This window comes from Channa argus, unplaced genomic scaffold (genome assembly GCF_033026475.1).
Source record: "Channa argus isolate prfri unplaced genomic scaffold, Channa argus male v1.0 Contig044, whole genome shotgun sequence".
NCBI classification, from domain to species: Eukaryota; Metazoa; Chordata; class Actinopteri; order Anabantiformes; family Channidae; genus Channa; species Channa argus.
Window position 1 is genome coordinate 261,302 of NW_027125263.1, and position 19,016 is coordinate 280,317.

General features: G+C 41.7%; 19 pseudogenes; all 19 read right to left on the reverse strand.

Annotated features, from left to right (window-relative positions):
* Positions 1 to 1,090: 1,090 nt before the first annotated feature.
* On the reverse strand, positions 1,091 to 1,219 carry LOC137119065 (5S ribosomal RNA; annotated as a pseudogene).
* An 857-nt stretch (positions 1,220 to 2,076) lies between these two features.
* LOC137119103 (5S ribosomal RNA) lies at positions 2,077 to 2,195 on the reverse strand (annotated as a pseudogene).
* Positions 2,196 to 3,052: 857 nt separating this feature from the next.
* Positions 3,053 to 3,171, reverse strand: LOC137119073 (5S ribosomal RNA; annotated as a pseudogene).
* Positions 3,172 to 4,028: 857 nt separating this feature from the next.
* LOC137119111 (5S ribosomal RNA) lies at positions 4,029 to 4,147 on the reverse strand (annotated as a pseudogene).
* Positions 4,148 to 4,991: 844 nt separating this feature from the next.
* Positions 4,992 to 5,110, reverse strand: LOC137119074 (5S ribosomal RNA; annotated as a pseudogene).
* An 867-nt stretch (positions 5,111 to 5,977) lies between these two features.
* Positions 5,978 to 6,096, reverse strand: LOC137119075 (5S ribosomal RNA; annotated as a pseudogene).
* An 857-nt stretch (positions 6,097 to 6,953) lies between these two features.
* Positions 6,954 to 7,072, reverse strand: LOC137119076 (5S ribosomal RNA; annotated as a pseudogene).
* Positions 7,073 to 7,929: 857 nt separating this feature from the next.
* LOC137119113 (5S ribosomal RNA) lies at positions 7,930 to 8,048 on the reverse strand (annotated as a pseudogene).
* An 844-nt stretch (positions 8,049 to 8,892) lies between these two features.
* Positions 8,893 to 9,011, reverse strand: LOC137119077 (5S ribosomal RNA; annotated as a pseudogene).
* Positions 9,012 to 9,868: 857 nt separating this feature from the next.
* Positions 9,869 to 9,987, reverse strand: LOC137119114 (5S ribosomal RNA; annotated as a pseudogene).
* Positions 9,988 to 10,831: 844 nt separating this feature from the next.
* Positions 10,832 to 10,950, reverse strand: LOC137119105 (5S ribosomal RNA; annotated as a pseudogene).
* An 867-nt stretch (positions 10,951 to 11,817) lies between these two features.
* Positions 11,818 to 11,936, reverse strand: LOC137119061 (5S ribosomal RNA; annotated as a pseudogene).
* Positions 11,937 to 12,803: 867 nt separating this feature from the next.
* LOC137119089 (5S ribosomal RNA) lies at positions 12,804 to 12,922 on the reverse strand (annotated as a pseudogene).
* Positions 12,923 to 13,766: 844 nt separating this feature from the next.
* LOC137119079 (5S ribosomal RNA) lies at positions 13,767 to 13,885 on the reverse strand (annotated as a pseudogene).
* An 867-nt stretch (positions 13,886 to 14,752) lies between these two features.
* Positions 14,753 to 14,881, reverse strand: LOC137119052 (5S ribosomal RNA; annotated as a pseudogene).
* An 867-nt stretch (positions 14,882 to 15,748) lies between these two features.
* On the reverse strand, positions 15,749 to 15,867 carry LOC137119081 (5S ribosomal RNA; annotated as a pseudogene).
* An 857-nt stretch (positions 15,868 to 16,724) lies between these two features.
* On the reverse strand, positions 16,725 to 16,843 carry LOC137119082 (5S ribosomal RNA; annotated as a pseudogene).
* An 857-nt stretch (positions 16,844 to 17,700) lies between these two features.
* Positions 17,701 to 17,819, reverse strand: LOC137119115 (5S ribosomal RNA; annotated as a pseudogene).
* An 844-nt stretch (positions 17,820 to 18,663) lies between these two features.
* LOC137119078 (5S ribosomal RNA) lies at positions 18,664 to 18,782 on the reverse strand (annotated as a pseudogene).
* Positions 18,783 to 19,016: the final 234 nt, after the last annotated feature.

Sequence of the window (19,016 nt, forward strand, 5' to 3'; positions counted from 1 at the left end):
AATAAAGTAGCAAAACAGCAATGAAAGAACAAAATTTGATGAAAACATAGAACAATTTCTATGAATAAATAGGAAGTAACACCAGCTTGTGCTGCCCGTAAACTCAAGCAAAGAAGATTACAGCTTGTGGTATTCCCAGGCGGTCTTCCTACCAAGTACTAACAAGGCCCGGCCCTATTTGGCTGCCGAGATCGGACGGGATCGGGCGCTTAGAGAGCAGTGTGGCCGTAAGCTGCATTTGACATCATCAACAGCTCTTAAAAACGCTGGAGAAGCAGAATGCATGACACTTGCTAAGAAGAAGATAAATGTGGCAAAGTACAAAGTACTATAATTGTACTGGTCTGTTACGCCCCTGTCTAAGGGGTCAGGGTGCAACATACAAAGATAAATTAGCATGTTCCCTCTCCGATCCCCAAACCAAAATCCAGGATCGAGATGTTCCAACAGAATGATATTTATTTTAAACGAAAGAAAGTGTCAAACAAAACATGACACTACAACTCAGGGCGAACCAAGGCCAACATAATAAACAAAATAAGCCATTTCCCACAGAAAGTGCTAGCTAGCCTGATAGAAATAAACAAACCAAAAGACAGTCGCTAACCCTAACTCCCTAATGTGAAAACAGTCCAAAGAAAATGGCAGTTCACCCCTACAGATTTAATACTATTTACAAAATATACAATTTATAAACAAAACCACGGCACAAGACCTAACAATTCAAAAATGCTAAATAAGGTTTGGAAACCAAGAACAGCAAACAGGTGCTGATGCCAGAAAGAGCCTCGCTAGCTGTTGGGAACCGTACTTTTAAAACTCCAGGAAGTGTAGGATGGACCAATCAGCTTCCTGTACTGCCCCCCAATCCGGCCAATCAGGCAGGGCACCTATAAGAACAAGAAAATAAAAACAACACATATGGCCAGGACCGTAACATGGTCTACTAGTAATGAAGCACGATGGTTGGCAAACCAATAAAGTAGCAAAACAGCAATGAAAGAACAAAATTTGATGAAAATATAGAACAATTTCTATGAATAAATAGGCAGTAACACCAGCTTGTGCTGCCCGTAAACCCAAGCAAAAAAGCTTACAGCACCTGGTATTCCCAGGCGGTCTTCCTACCAAGTACTAACCAGGCCCGGCCCTATTTGACTGCCGAGATCGGACGAGATCGGGCGAGATCGGGCGCTTAGAGAGCGGTGTGGCCGTAACCTGCATTTGACATCATCAACAGCTCTTAAAAACGCTGGAGAAGCAGAATGCATGACACTTGCTAAGAAGAAGATAAATGTGGCAAAGTACAAAGTACTATAACTGTACTGGTCTGTTACGCCCCTGTCTAGGGGGTCAGGGTGCAACATACAAAGATAAATTAGCATGTTCCCTCTCCGATCCCCAAACCAAAATCCAGGATCGAGATGTTCCAACAGAATGATATTTATTTTAAACGAAAGAAAGTGTCAAACAAAACATGACACTTCAACTCAGGGCGAACCAAGGCCAACATAATAAATAAAATAAGCCATTTCCCACAGAAAGTGCTAGCTAGCCTGATAGAAATAAACAAACCAAAAGACAGTCGCTAGCCCTAACTCCCTAATGTGAAAACAGTCCAAAGAAAATGGCAGTTCACCACTACAGATTTAATACTATTTACAAAATATACAATTTATAAACAAAACCACGGCACAAAACCTAACAATTCAAAAATGCTAAATAAGGTTTGGAAACCAAGAACAGCAAACAGGTGCTGATGCCAGAAAGAGCCTCGCTAGCTGTTGGGAACCGTACTTTTAAAACTCCAGGAAGTGTAGGATGGACCAATCAGCTTCCTGTACTTCCCCCAAATCCGGCCAATCAGGCAGGGCACCTCTAAGAACAACAAAATAAAAACAACACATATGGCCAGGACCGTAACATGGTCTACTAGTAATGAAGCATGATGGTTGACAAACCAATAAAGTAGCAAAACAGCAATGAAAGAACAAAATTTGATGAAAATATAGAACAATTTCTATGAATAAATAGGCAGTAACACCAGCTTGTGCTGCCCGTAAACCCAAGCAAAAAAGCTTACAGCAACTGGTATTCCCAGGCGGTCTTCCTACCAAGTACTAACCAGGCCCGGCTCTATTTGGCTGCCGAGATCGGACGAGATCGGGCGCTTAGAGAGCGGTGTGGCCGTAAGCTGCATTTGACATCATCAACAGCTCTTAAAAACGCTGGAGAAGCAGAATGCATGACACTTGCTAAGAAGAAGATAAATGTGGCAAAGTAAAAAGTACTATAACTGTACTGGTCTGTTACGCCCCTGTCTAGGGGGTCAGGGTGCAACATACAAAGATAAATTAGCATGTTCCCTCTCCGATCCCCAAACCAAAATCCAGGATCGAGATGTTCCAACAGAATGATATTTATTTTAAACGAAAGAAAGTGTCAAACAAAACATGACACTACAACTCAGGGCGAACCAAGGCCAACATAATAAACAAAATAAGCCATTTCCCACAGAAAGTGCTAGCTAGCCTGATAGAAATAAACAAACCAAAAGACAGTCGCTAACCCTAACTCCCTAATGTGAAAACAGTCCAAAGAAAATGGCAGTTCACCCCTACAGATTTAATACTATTTACAAAATATACAATTTATAAACAAAACCACGGCACAAAACCTAACAATTCAAAAATGCTAAATAAGGTTTGGAAAGCAAGAACAGCAAACAGGTGCTGCTGCCAGAAAGAGCCTCGCTAGCTGTTGGGAACCGTACTTTTAAAACTCCAGGAAGTGTAGGATGGACCAATCAGCTTCCTGTACTTCCCCCAAATCCGGCCAATCAGGCAGGGCACCTATAAGAACAACAAAATAAAAACAACACATATGGCCAGGACCATAACATGGTCTACTAGTAATGAAGCACGATGGTTGACAAACCAACAAAGTAGCAAAACAGCAATGAAAGAACAAAATTTGATGAAAATATAGAACAATTTCTATGAATAAATAGGCAGTAACACCAGCTTGTGCTGCCCGTAAACTCAAGCAAAAAAGCTTACAGCACCTGGTATTCCCAGGCGGTCTTCCTACCAAGTACTAACCAGGCCCGGCTCTATTTGGCTGCCGAGATCGGACGAGATCGGGCGCTTAGAGAGCGGTGTGGCCGTAAGCTGCATTTCACATCATCAACAGCTCTTAAAAACGCTGGAGAAGCAGAATGCATGACACTTGCTAAGAAGAAGATAAATGTGGCAAAGTACAAAGTACTATAACTGTACTGGTCTGTTACGCCCCTGTCTAGGGGGTCAGGGTGCAACATACAAAGATAAATTAGCATGTTCCCTCTCCGATCCCCAAACCAAAATCCAGGATCGAGATGTTCCAACAGAATGATATTTATTTTAAACGAAAGAAAGTGTCAAACAAAACATGACACTTCAACTCAGGGCGAATCAAGGCCAACATAATAAACAAAATAAGCCATTTCCCACAGAAAGTGCTAGCTAGCCTGATAGAAATAAACAAACCAAAAGACAGTCGCTAGCCCTAACTCCCTAATGTGAAAACAGTCCAAAGAAAATGGCAGTTCACCACTACAGATTTAATACTATTTACAAAATATACAATTTATAAACAAAACCACGGCACAAAACCTAACAATTCAAAAATGCTAAATAAGTTTTGGAAACCAAGAACAGCAAACAGGTGCTGATGCCAGAAAGAGCCTCGCTAGCTGTTGGGAACCGTACTTTTAAAACTCCAGGAAGTGTAGGATGGACCAATCAGCTTCCTGTACTGCCCCCCAATCCGGCCAAACAGGCAGGGCACCTATAAGAACAAGAAAATAAAAACAACACATATGGCCAGGACCGTAACATGGTCTATTAGTAATGAAGCACGATGGTTGACAAACCAATAAAGTAGCAAAAGAGCAATGAAAGAACAATATTTGATGAAAATATAGAACAATTTCTATGAATAAATAGGCAGTAACACCAGCTTGTGCTGCCCGTAAACCCAAGCAAAGAAGCTTACAGCACGTAGTATTCCCAGGCGGTCTTCCTACCAAGTACTAACAAGGCCCGGCCCTATTTGGCTGCCGAGATCGGACGGGATCGGGCGCTTAGAGAGCGGTGTGGCCGTAAGCTGCATTTGACATCATCAACAGCTCTTAAAAACGCTGGAGAAGCAGAATGCATGACACTTGCTAAGAAGAAGATAAATGTGGCAAAGTACAAAGTACTATAACTGTACTGGTCTGTTACGCCCCTGTCTAGGGGGTCAGGGTGCAACATACAAAGATAAATTAGCATGTTCCCTCTCCGATCCCCAAACCAAAATCCAGGGTCGAGATGTTCCAACAGAATGATATTTATTTTAAACGAAAGAAAGTGTCAAACAAAACATGACACCAACTTAATAAACAAAATAAGCCATTTCCCACAGAAAGTGCTAGCTAGCCTGATAGAAATAAACAAACCAAAAGACAGTCGCTAACCCTAACTCCCTAATGTGAAAACAAGAGAAAACAATCAAAAGAAAATGGCAGTCCACCCCTACAGATTTAATACTATTTACAAAATATACAATTTATAAACAAAACCACGGCACAAAACCTAACAATTCAAAAATGCTAAATAAGGTTTGGAAACCAAGAACAGCAAACAGGTGCTGATGCCAGAAAGAGCCTCGCTAGCTGTTGGGAACCGTACTTTTAAAACTCCAGGAAGTGTAGGATGGACCAATCAGCTTCCTGTACTGCCCCCCAATCCGGCCAATCAGGCAGGGCACCTATAAGAACAAGAAAATGAAAACAACACATATGGCCCGGACCGTAACATGGTCTATTAGTAATGAAGCACGATGGTTGACAAACCAATAAAGTAGCAAAACAGCAATGAAAGAACAAAATTTGATGAAAATATAGAACAATTTCTATGAATAAATAGGCAGTAACACCAGCTTGTGCTGCCCGTAAACCCAAGCAAAAAAGCTTACAGCACCTGGTATTCCCAGGCGGTCTTCCTACCAAGTACTAACCAGGCCCGGCTCTATTTGGCTGCCGAGATCGGACGAGATCGGGCGCTTAGAGAGCGGTGTGGCCGTAAGCTGCATTTGACATCATCAACAGCTCTTAAAAACGCTGGAGAAGCAGAATGCATGACACTTGCTAAGAAGAAGATAAATGTGGCAAAGTACAAAGTACTATAACTGTACTGGTCTGTTACGCCCCTGTCTAGGGGGTCAGGGTGCAACATACAAAGATAAATTAGCATGTTCCCTCTCCGATCCCCAAACCAAAATCCAGGATCGAGATGTTCCAACAGAATGATATTTATTTTAAACGAAAGAAAGTGTCAAACAAAACATGACACTACAACTCAGGGCGAACCAAGGCCAACATAATAAACAAAATAAGCCATTTCCCACAGAAAGTGCTAGCTAGCCTGATAGAAATAAACAAACCAAAAGATAGTCGCTAACCCTAACTCCCTAATGTGAAAACAAGAGAAAACAATCAAAAGAAAATGGCTGTTCACCCCTACAGATTTAATACTATTTACAAAATATACAATTTATAAACAAAACCACGGCACAAAACCTAACAATTCAAAAATGCTAAATAATGTTTGGAAACCAAGAACAGCAAACAGGTGCTGCTGCCAGAAAGAGCCTCGCTAGCTATTGGGAACCGTACTTTTAAAACTCCAGGAAGTGTAGGATGGACCAATCAGCTTCCTGTACTTCCCCCAAATCCGGCCAATCAGGCAGGGCACCTCTAAGAACAACAAAATAAAAACAACACATATGGCCAGGACCGTAACATGGTCTACTAGTAATGAAGCACGATGGTTGACAAACCAATAAAGTAGCAAAACAGCAATGAAAGAACAAAATTTGATGAAAATATAGAACAATTTCTATGAATAAATAGGCAGTAACACCAGCTTGTGCTGCCCGTAAACCCAAGCAAAAAAGCTTACAGCACCTGGTATTCCCAGGCGGTCTTCCTACCAAGTACTAACCAGGCCCGGCTCTATTTGGCTGCCGAGATCGGACGAGATCGGGCGCTTAGAGAGCGGTGTGGCCGTAAGCTGCATTTGACATCATCAACAGCTCTTAAAAACGCTGGAGAAGCAGAATGCATGACACTTGCTAAGAAGAAGATAAATGTGGCAAAGTACAAAGTACTATAACTGTACTGGTCTGTTACGCCCCTGTCTAGGGGGTCAGGGTGCAACATACAAAGATAAATTAGCATGTTCCCTCTCCGATCCCCAAACCAAAATCCAGGATCGAGATGTTCCAACAGAATGATATTTATTTTAAACGAAAGAAAGTGTCAAACAAAACATGACACTACAACTCAGGGCGAACCAAGGCCAACATAATAAACAAAATAAGCCATTTCCCACAGAAAGTGCTAGCTAGCCTGATAGAAATAAACAAACCAAAAGACAGTCGCTAACCCTAACTCCCTAATGTGAAAACAGTCCAAAGAAAATGGCAGTTCACCCCTACAGATTTAATACTATTTACAAAATATACAATTTATAAACAAAACCACGGCACAAAACCTAACAATTCAAAAATGCTAAATAAGGTTTGGAAAGCAAGAACAGCAAACAGGTGCTGCTGCCAGAAAGAGCCTCGCTAGCTGTTGGGAACCGTACTTTTAAAACTCCAGGAAGTGTAGGATGGACCAATCAGCTTCCTGTACTTCCCCCAAATCCGGCCAATCAGGCAGGGCACCTATAAGAACAACAAAATAAAAACAACACATATGGCCAGGACCGTAACATGGTCTACTAGTAATGAAGCACGATGGTTGACAAACCAATAAAGTAGCAAAACAGCAATGAAAGAACAAAATTTGATGAAAATATAGAACAATTTCTATGAATAAATAGGCAGTAACACCAGCTTGTGCTGCCCGTAAACCCAAGCAAAAAAGCTTACAGCACCTGGTATTCCCAGGCGGTCTTCCTACCAAGTACTAACCAGGCCCGGCTCTATTTGGCTGCCGAGATCGGACGAGATCGGGCGCTTAGAGAGCGGTGTGGCCGTAAGCTGCATTTGACATCATCAACAGCTCTTAAAAACGCTGGAAAAGCAGAATGCATGACACTTGCTAAGAAGAAGATAAATGTGGCAAAGTACAAAGTACTATAACTGTACTGGTCTGTTACGCCCCTGTCTAGGGGGTCAGGGTGCAACATACAAAGATAAGTTAGCATGTTCCCTCTCCGATCCCCAAACCAAAATCCAGGATCGAGATGTTCCAACAGAATGATATTTATTTTAAACGAAAGAAAGTGTCAAACAAAACATGACACTACAACTCAGGGCGAACCAAGGCCAACATAATAAACAAAATAAGCCATTTCCCACAGAAAGTGCTAGCTATCCTGATAGAAATAAACAAACCAAAAGACAGTCGCTAACCCTAACTCCCTAATGTGAAAACAGTCCAAAGAAAATGGCAGTCCACCCCTACAGATTTAATACTATTTACAAAATATACAATTTATAAACAAAACCACGGCACAAAACCTAACAATTCAAAAATGCTAAATAAGGTTTGGAAAGCAAGAACAGCAAACAGGTGCTGCTGCCAGAAAGAGCCTCGCTAGCTGTTGGGAACCGTACTTTTAAAACTCCAGGAAGTGTAGGATGGACCAATCAGCTTCCTGTACTTCCCCCCAATCCGGCCAAACAGGCAGGGCACCTATAAGAACAAGAAAATAAAAACAACACATATGGCCAGGACCGTAACATGGTCTATTAGTAATGAAGCACGATGGTTGACAAACCAATAAAGTAGCAAAACAGCAATGAAAGAACAAAATTTGATGAAAATATAGAACAATTTCTATGAATAAATAGGCAGTAACACCAGCTTGTGCTGCCCGTAAACTCAAGCAAAGAAGCTTACAGCACGTAGTATTCCCAGGCGGTCTTCCTACCAAGTACTAACAAGGCCCGGCCCTATTTGGCTGCCGAGATCGGACGGGATCGGGCGCTTAGAGAGCGGTGTGGCCGTAAGCTGCATTTGACATCATCAACAGCTCTTAAAAACGCTGGAGAAGCAGAATGCATGACACTTGCTAAGAAGAAGATAAATGTGGCAAAGTACAAAGTACTATAACTGTACTGGTCTGTTACGCCCCTGTCTAGGGGGTCAGGGTGCAACATACAAAGATAAATTAGCATGTTCCCTCTCCGATCCCCAAACCAAAATCCAGGGTCGAGATGTTCCAACAGAATGATATTTATTTTAAACGAAAGAAAGTGTCAAACAAAACATGACACCAACTTAATAAACAAAATAAGCCATTTCCCACAGAAAGTGCTAGCTAGCCTGATAGAAATAAACAAACCAAAAGACAGTCGCTAACCCTAACTCCCTAATGTGAAAACAAGAGAAAACAATCAAAAGAAAATGGCAGTCCACCCCTACAGATTTAATACTATTTACAAAATATACAATTTATAAACAAAACCACGGCACAAAACCTAACAATTCAAAAATGCTAAATAAGGTTTGGAAACCAAGAACAGCAAACAGGTGCTGATGCCAGAAAGAGCCTCGCTAGCTGTTGGGAACCGTACTTTTAAAACTCCAGGAAGTGTAGGATGGACCAATCAGCTTCCTGTACTGCCCCCCAATCCGGCCAATCAGGCAGGGCACCTATAAGAACAAGAAAATGAAAACAACACATATGGCCCGGACCGTAACATGGTCTATTAGTAATGAAGCACGATGGTTGACAAACCAATAAAGTAGCAAAACAGCAATGAAAGAACAAAATTTGATGAAAATATAGAACAATTTCTATGAATAAATAGGCAGTAACACCAGCTTGTGCTGCCCGTAAACCCAAGCAAAAAAGCTTACAGCACCTGGTATTCCCAGGCGGTCTTCCTACCAAGTACTAACCAGGCCCGGCTCTATTTGGCTGCCGAGATCGGACGAGATCGGGCGCTTAGAGAGCGGTGTGGCCGTAAGCTGCATTTGACATCATCAACAGCTCTTAAAAACGCTGGAAAAGCAGAATGCATGACACTTGCTAAGAAGAAGATAAATGTGGCCAAGTAAAAAGTACTATAACTGTACTGGTCTGTTACGCCCCTGTCTAGGGGGTCAGGGTGCAACATACAAAGATAAATTAGCATGTTCCCTCTCCGATCCCCAAACCAAAATCCAGGATCGAGATGTTCCAACAGAATGATATTTATTTTAAACGAAAGAAAGTGTCAAACAAAACATGACACTACAACTCAGGGCGAACCAAGGCCAACATAATAAACAAAATAAGCCATTTCCCACAGAAAGTGCTAGCTATCCTGATAGAAATAAACAAACCAAAAGACAGTCGCTAACCCTAACTCCCTAATGTGAAAACAGTCCAAAGAAAATGGCAGTCCACCCCTACAGATTTAATACTATTTACAAAATATACAATTTATAAACAAAACCACGGCACAAAACCTAACAATTCAAAAATGCTAAATAAGGTTTGGAAAGCAAGAACAGCAAACAGGTGCTGCTGCCAGAAAGAGCCTCGCTAGCTGTTGGGAACCGTACTTTTAAAACTCCAGGAAGTGTAGGATGGACCAATCAGCTTCCTGTACTTCCCCCCAATCCGGCCAAACAGGCAGGGCACCTATAAGAACAAGAAAATAAAAACAACACATATGGCCAGGACCGTAACATGGTCTATTAGTAATGAAGCACGATGGTTGACAAACCAATAAAGTAGCAAAACAGCAATGAAAGAACAAAATTTGATGAAAATATAGAACAATTTCTATGAATAAATAGGCAGTAACACCAGCTTGTGCTGCCCGTAAACCCAAGCAAAGAAGCTTACAGCACGTAGTATTCCCAGGCGGTCTTCCTACCAAGTACTAACAAGGCCCGGCCCTATTTGGCTGCCGAGATCGGACGGGATCGGGCGCTTAGAGAGCGGTGTGGCCGTAAGCTGCATTTGACATCATCAACAGCTCTTAAAAACGCTGGAGAAGCAGAATGCATGACACTTGCTAAGAAGAAGATAAATGTGGCAAAGTACAAAGTACTATAACTGTACTGGTCTGTTACGCCCCTGTCTAGGGGGTCAGGGTGCAACATACAAAGATAAATTAGCATGTTCCCTCTCCGATCCCCAAACCAAAATCCAGGGTCGAGATGTTCCAACAGAATGATATTTATTTTAAACGAAAGAAAGTGTCAAACAAAACATGACACCAACTTAATAAACAAAATAAGCCATTTCCCACAGAAAGTGCTAGCTAGCCTGATAGAAATAAACAAACCAAAAGACAGTCGCTAACCCTAACTCCCTAATGTGAAAACAAGAGAAAACAATCAAAAGAAAATGGCAGTCCACCCCTACAGATTTAATACTATTTACAAAATATACAATTTATAAACAAAACCACGGCACAAAACCTAACAATTCAAAAATGCTAAATAAGGTTTGGAAACCAAGAACAGCAAACAGGTGCTGATGCCAGAAAGAGCCTCGCTAGCTGTTGGGAACCGTACTTTTAAAACTCCAGGAAGTGTAGGATGGACCAATCAGCTTCCTGTACTGCCCCCCAATCCGGCCAATCAGGCAGGGCACCTATAAGAACAAGAAAATGAAAACAACACATATGGCCCGGACCGTAACATGGTCTATTAGTAATGAAGCACGATGGTTGACAAACCAATAAAGTAGCAAAACAGCAATGAAAGAACAAAATTTGATGAAAATATAGAACAATTTCTATGAATAAATAGGCAGTAACACCAGCTTGTGCTGCCCGTAAACCCAAGCAAAAAAGCTTACAGCACCTGGTATTCCCAGGCGGTCTTCCTACCAAGTACTAACCAGGCCCGGCTCTATTTGGCTGCCGAGATCGGACGAGATAGGGCGCTTAGAGAGCGGTGTGGCCGTAAGCTGCATTTGACATCATCAACAGCTCTTAAAAACGCTGGAGAAGCAGAATGCATGACACTTGCTAAGAAGAAGATAAATGTGGCCAAGTAAAAAGTACTATAACTGTACTGGTCTGTTACGCCCCTGTCTAGGGGGTCAGGGTGCAACATACAAAGATAAATTAGCATGTTCCCTCTCCGATCCCCAAACCAAAATCCAGGATCGAGATGTTCCAACAGAATGATATTTATTTTAAACGAAAGAAAGTGTCAAACAAAACATGACACTACAACTCAGGGCGAACCAAGGCCATCATAATAAACAAAATAAGCCATTTCCCACAGAAAGTGCTAGCTAGCCTGATAGAAATAAACAAACCAAAAGACAGTCGCTAACCCTAACTCCCTAATGTGAAAACAAGAGAAAACAATCAAAAGAAAATGGCTGTTCACCCCTACAGATTTAATACTATTTACAAAATATACAATTTATAAACAAAACCACGGCACAAAACCTAACAATTCAAAAATGCTAAATAAGGTTTGGAAACCAAGAACAGCAAACAGGCGCTGATGCCAGAAAGAGCCTCGCTAGCTGTTGGGAACCGTACTTTTAAAACTCCAGGAAGTGTAGGATGGACCAATCAGCTTCCTGTACTGCCCCCCAATCCGGCCAATCAGGCAGGGCACCTATAAGAACAAGAAAATAAAAACAACACATATGGCCAGGACCGTAACATGGTCTACTAGTAATGAAGCACGATGGTTGACAAACCAATAAAGTTGCAAAACAGCAATGAAAGAACAAAATTTGATGAAAATATAGAACAATTTCTATGAATAAATAGGCAGTAACACCAGCTTGTGCTGCCCGTAAACCCAAGCAAAAAAGCTTACAGCACGTGGTATTCCCAGGCGGTCTTCCTACCAAGTACTAACCAGGCCCGGCCCTATTTGGCTGCCGAGATCGGACGGGATCCGGCGCTTAGAGAGCAGTGTGGCCGTAAGCTGCATTTGACATCATCAACAGCTCTTAAAAACGCTGGAGAAGCAGAATGCATGACACTTGCTAAGAAGAAGATAAATGTGGCAAAGTACAAAGTACTATAACTGTACTGGTCTGTTACGCCCCTGTCTAGGGGGTCAGGGTGCAACATACAAAGATAAATTAGCATGTTCCCTCTCAGATCCCCAAACCAAAATCCAGGATCGAGATGTTCCAACAGAATGATATTTATTTTAAACGAAAGAAAGTGTCAAACAAAACATGACACTACAACTCAGGGCGAACCAAGGCCAACATAATAAACAAAATAAGCCATTTCCCACAGAAAGTGCTAGCTAGCCTGATAGAAATAAACAAACCAAAAGACAGTCGCTAACCCTAACTCCCTAATGTGAAAACAAGAGAAAACAATCAAAAGAAAATGGCAGTCCACCCCTACAGATTTAATACTATTTACAAAATATACAATTTATAAACAAAACCACGGCACAAAACCTAACAATTCAAAAATGCTAAATAAGGTTTGGAAAGCAAGAACAGCAAACAGGTGCTGCTGCCAGAAAGAGCCTCACTAGCTGTTGGGAACCGTACTTTTAAAACTCCAGGAAGTGTAGGATGGACCAATCAGCTTCCTGTACTTCCCCCAAATCCGGCCAATCAGGCAGGGCACCTATAAGAACAAGAAAATAAAAACAACACATATGGCCAGGACGGTAACATGGTCTATTAGTAATGAAGCACGATGGTTGACAAACCAATAAAGTAGCAAAACAGCAATGAAAGAACAAAATTTGATGAAAATATAGAACAATTTCTATGAATAAATAGGCAGTAACACCAGCTTGTGCTGCCCGTAAACCCAAGCAAAAAAGCTTACAGCACCTGGTATTCCCATGCGGTCTTCCTACCAAGTACTAACCAGGCCCGGCCCTATTTGGCTGCCGAGATCGGACGAGATCGGGCGCTTAGAGAGCGGTGTGGCCGTAAGCTGCATTTGACATCATCAACAGCTCTTAAAAACGCTGGAGAAGCAGAATGCATGACACTTGCTAAGAAGAAGATAAATGTGGCAAAGTACAAAGTACTATAACTGTACTGGTCTGTTACGCCCCTGTCTAGGGGGTCAGGGTGCAACATACAAAGATAAATTAGCATGTTCCCTCTCCGATCCCCAAACCAAAATCCAGGGTCGAGATGTTCCAACAGAATGATATTTATTTTAAACGAAAGAAAGTGTCAAACAAAACATGACACCAACTTAATAAACAAAATAAGCCATTTCCCACAGAAAGTGCTAGCTAGCCTGATAGAAATAAACAAACCAAAAGACAGTCGCTAACCCTAACTCCCTAATGTGAAAACAAGAGAAAACAATCAAAAGAAAATGGCAGTCCACCCCTACAGATTTAATACTATTTACAAAATATACAATTTATAAACAAAACCACGGCACAAAACCTAACAATTCAAAAATGCTAAATAAGGTTTGGAAACCAAGAACAGCAAACAGGTGCTGATGCCAGAAAGAGCCTCGCTAGCTGTTGGGAACCGTACTTTTAAAACTCCAGGAAGTGTAGGATGGACCAATCAGCTTCCTGTACTGCCCCCCAATCCGGCCAATCAGGCAGGGCACCTATAAGAACAAGAAAATGAAAACAACACATATGGCCCGGACCGTAACATGGTCTATTAGTAATGAAGCACGATGGTTGACAAACCAATAAAGTAGCAAAACAGCAATGAAAGAACAAAATTTGATGAAAATATAGAACAATTTCTATGAATAAATAGGCAGTAACACCAGCTTGTGCTGCCCGTAAACCCAAGCAAAAAAGCTTACAGCACCTGGTATTCCCAGGCGGTCTTCCTACCAAGTACTAACCAGGCCCGGCTCTATTTGGCTGCCGAGATCGGACGAGATCGGGCGCTTAGAGAGCGGTGTGGCCGTAAGCTGCATTTGACATCATCAACAGCTGTTAAAAACGCTGGAGAAGCAGAATGCATGACACTTGCTAAGAAGAAGATAAATGTGGCAAAGTACAAAGTACTATAACTGTACTGGTCTGTTACGCCCCTGTCTAGGGGGTCAGGGTGCAACATACAAAGATAAATTAGCATGTTCCCTCTCCGATCCCCAAACCAAAATCCAGGGTCGAGATGTTCCAACAGAATGATATTTATTTTAAACGAAAGAAAGTGTCAAAAAAAACATGACACTACAACTCAGGGCGAACCAAGGCCAACATAATAAACAAAATAAGCCATTTCCCACAGAAAGTGCTAGCTAGCCTGATAGAAATAAACAAACCAAAAGACAGTCGCTAACCCTAACTCCCTAATGTGAAAACAAGAGAAAACAATCAAAAGAAAATGGCAGTCCACCCCTACAGATTTAATACTATTTACAAAATATACAATTTATAAACAAAACCACGGCACAAAACCTAACAATTCAAAAATGCTAAATAAGGTTTGGAAACCAAGAACAGCAAACAGGTGCTGATGCCAGAAAGAGCCTCGCTAGCTGTTGGGAACCGTACTTTTAAAACTCCAGGAAGTGTAGGATGGACCAATCAGCTTCCTGTACTTCCCCCAAATCCGGCCAATCAGGCAGGGCACCTCTAAGAACAACAAAATAAAAACAACACATATGGCCAGGACCGTAACATGGTCTACTAGTAATGAAGCATGATGGTTGACAAACCAACAAAGTAGCAAAACAGCAATGAAAGAACAAAATTTGATGAAAATATAGAACAATTTCTATGAATAAATAGGAAGTAACACCAGCTTGTGCTGCCCGTAAACCCAAGCAAAAAAGCTTACAGCACCTGGTATTCCCAGGCGGTCTTCCTACCAAGTACTAACCAGGCCCGGCTCTATTTGGCTGCCGAGATCAGACGAGATCGGGCGAGATCGGGCGCTTAGAGAGCGGTGTGGCCGTAAGCTGCATTTGACATCATCAACAGCTCTTAAAAACGCTGGAGAAGCAGAATGCATGACACTTGCTAAGAAGAAGATAAATGTGGCAAAGTACAAAGTACTATAACTGTACTGGTCTGTTACGCCCCTGTCTAGGGGGTCAGGGTGCAACATACAAAGATAAATTAGCATGTTCCCTCTCCGATCCCCAAACCAAAATCCAGGATCGAGATGTTCCAACAGAATGATATTTATTTTAAACGAAAGAAAGTGTCAAACAAAACATGACACTACAACTCAGGGCGAACCAAGGCCAACATAATAAACAAATTAAGCCATTTCCCACAGAAAGTGCTAGCTAGCCTGATAGAAATAAACAAACCAAAAGATAGTCGCTAACCCTAACTCCCTAATGTGAAAACAAGAGAAAACAATCAAAAGAAAATGGCTGTTCACCCCTACAGATTTAATACTATTTACAAAATATACAATTTATAAACAAAACCACGGCACAAAACCTAACAATTCAAAAATGCTAAATAATGTTTGGAAACCAAGAACAGCAAACAGGTGCTGCTGCCAGAAAGAGCCTCGCTAGCTATTGGGAACCGTACTTTTAAAACTCCAGGAAGTGTAGGATGGACCAATCAGCTTCCTGTACTTCCCCCAAATCCGGCCAATCAGGCAGGGCACCTCTAAGAACAACAAAATAAAAACAACACATATGGCCAGGACCGTAACATGGTCTACTAGTAATGAAGCACGATGGTTGACAAACCAATAAAGTAGCAAAACAGCAATGAAAGAACAAAATTTGATGAAAATATAGAACAATTTCTATGAATAAATAGGCAGTAACACCAGCTTGTGCTGCCCGTAAACCCAAGCAAAAAAGCTTACAGCACCTGGTATTCCCAGGCGGTCTTCCTACCAAGTACTAACCAGGCCCGGCTCTATTTGGCTGCCGAGATCGGACGAGATCGGGCGCTTAGAGAGCGGTGTGGCCGTAAGCTGCATTTGACATCATCAACAGCTCTTAAAAACGCTGGAGAAGCAGAATGCATGACACTTGCTAAGAAGAAGATAAATGTGGCAAAGTACAAAGTACTATAACTGTACTGGTCTGTTACGCCCCTGTCTAGGGGGTCAGGGTGCAACATACAAAGATAAATTAGCATGTTCCCTCTCCGATCCCCAAACCAAAATCCAGGATCGAGATGTTCCAACAGAATGATATTTATTTTAAACGAAAGAAAGTGTCAAACAAAACATGACACTACAACTCAGGGCGAACCAAGGCCAACATAATAAACAAAATAAGCCATTTCCCACAGAAAGTGCTAGCTAGCCTGATAGAAATAAACAAACCAAAAGACAGTCGCTAACCCTAACTCCCTAATGTGAAAACAGTCCAAAGAAAATGGCAGTTCACCCCTACAGATTTAATACTATTTACAAAATATACAATTTATAAACAAAACCACGGCACAAAACCTAACAATTCAAAAATGCTAAATAAGGTTTGGAAAGCAAGAACAGCAAACAGGTGCTGCTGCCAGAAAGAGCCTCGCTAGCTGTTGGGAACCGTACTTTTAAAACTCCAGGAAGTGTAGGATGGACCAATCAGCTTCCTGTACTTCCCCCAAATCCGGCCAATCAGGCAGGGCACCTATAAGAACAACAAAATAAAAACAACACATATGGCCAGGACCGTAACATGGTCTACTAGTAATGAAGCACGATGGTTGACAAACCAATAAAGTAGCAAAACAGCAATGAAAGAACAAAATTTGATGAAAATATAGAACAATTTCTATGAATAAATAGGCAGTAACACCAGCTTGTGCTGCCCGTAAACCCAAGCAAAAAAGCTTACAGCACCTGGTATTCCCAGGCGGTCTTCCTACCAAGTACTAACCAGGCCCGGCTCTATTTGGCTGCCGAGATCGGACGAGATCGGGCGCTTAGAGAGCGGTGTGGCCGTAAGCTGCATTTGACATCATCAACAGCTCTTAAAAACGCTGGAAAAGCAGAATGCATGACACTTGCTAAGAAGAAGATAAATGTGGCAAAGTACAAAGTACTATAACTGTACTGGTCTGTTACGCCCCTGTCTAGGGGGTCAGGGTGCAACATACAAAGATAAGTTAGCATGTTCCCTCTCCGATCCCCAAACCAAAATCCAGGATCGAGATGTTCCAACAGAATGATATTTATTTTAAACGAAAGAAAGTGTCAAACAAAACATGACACTACAACTCAGGGCGAACCAAGGCCAACATAATAAACAAAATAAGCCATTTCCCACAGAAAGTGCTAGCTATCCTGATAGAAATAAACAAACCAAAAGACAGTCGCTAACCCTAACTCCCTAATGTGAAAACAGTCCAAAGAAAATGGCAGTCCACCCCTACAGATTTAATACTATTTACAAAATATACAATTTATAAACAAAACCACGGCACAAAACCTAACAATTCAAAAATGCTAAATAAGGTTTGGAAAGCAAGAACAGCAAACAGGTGCTGCTGCCAGAAAGAGCCTCGCTAGCTGTTGGGAACCGTACTTTTAAAACTCCAGGAAGTGTAGGATGGACCAATCAGCTTCCTGTACTTCCCCCCAATCCGGCCAAACAGGCAGGGCACCTATAAGAACAAGAAAATAAAAACAACACATATGGCCAGGACCGTAACATGGTCTATTAGTAATGAAGCACGATGGTTGACAAACCAATAAAGTAGCAAAACAGCAATGAAAGAACAAAATTTGATGAAAATATAGAACAATTTCTATGAATAAATAGGCAGTAACACCAGCTTGTGCTGCCCGTAAACCCAAGCAAAGAAGCTTACAGCACGTAGTATTCCCAGGCGGTCTTCCTACCAAGTACTAACAAGGCCCGGCCCTATTTGGCTGCCGAGATCGGACGGGATCGGGCGCTTAGAGAGCGGTGTGGCCGTAAGCTGCATTTGACATCATCAACAGCTCTTAAAAACGCTGGAGAAGCAGAATGCATGACACTTGCTAAGAAGAAGATAAATGTGGCAAAGTACAAAGTACTATAACTGTACTGGTCTGTTACGCCCCTGTCTAGGGGGTCAGGGTGCAACATACAAAGATAAATTAGCATGTTCCCTCTCCGATCCCCAAACCAAAATCCAGGGTCGAGATGTTCCAACAGAATGATATTTATTTTAAACGAAAGAAAGTGTCAAACAAAACATGACACCAACTTAATAAACAAAATAAGCCATTTCCCACAGAAAGTGCTAGCTAGCCTGATAGAAATAAACAAACCAAAAGACAGTCGCTAACCCTAACTCCCTAATGTGAAAACAAGAGAAAACAATCAAAAGAAAATGGCAGTCCACCCCTACAGATTTAATACTATTTACAAAATATACAATTTATAAACAAAACCACGGCACAAAACCTAACAATTCAAAAATGCTAAATAAGGTTTGGAAACCAAGAACAGCAAACAGGTGCTGATGCCAGAAAGAGCCTCGCTAGCTGTTGGGAACCGTACTTTTAAAACTCCAGGAAGTGTAGGATGGACCAATCAGCTTCCTGTACTGCCCCCCAATCCGGCCAATCAGGCAGGGCACCTATAAGAACAAGAAAATGAAAACAACACATATGGCCCGGACCGTAACATGGTCTATTAGTAATGAAGCACGATGGTTGACAAACCAATAAAGTAGCAAAACAGCAATGAAAGAACAAAATTTGATGAAAATATAGAACAATTTCTATGAATAAATAGGCAGTAACACCAGCTTGTGCTGCCCGTAAACCCAAGCAAAAAAGCTTACAGCACCTGGTATTCCCAGGCGGTCTTCCTACCAAGTACTAACCAGGCCCGACTCTATTTGGCTGCCGAGATCGGACGAGATCGGGCGCTTAGAGAGTGGTGTGGCCGTAAGCTGCATTTGACATCATCAACAGCTCTTAAAAACGCTGGAAAAGCAGAATGCATGACACTTGCTAAGAAGAAGATAAATGTGGCCAAGTAAAAAGTACTATAACTGTACTGGTCTGTTACGCCCCTGTCTAGGGGGTCAGGGTGCAACATACAAAGATAAATTAGCATGTTCCCTCTCCGATCCCCAAACCAAAATCCAGGATCGAGATGTTCCAACAGAATGATATTTATTTTAA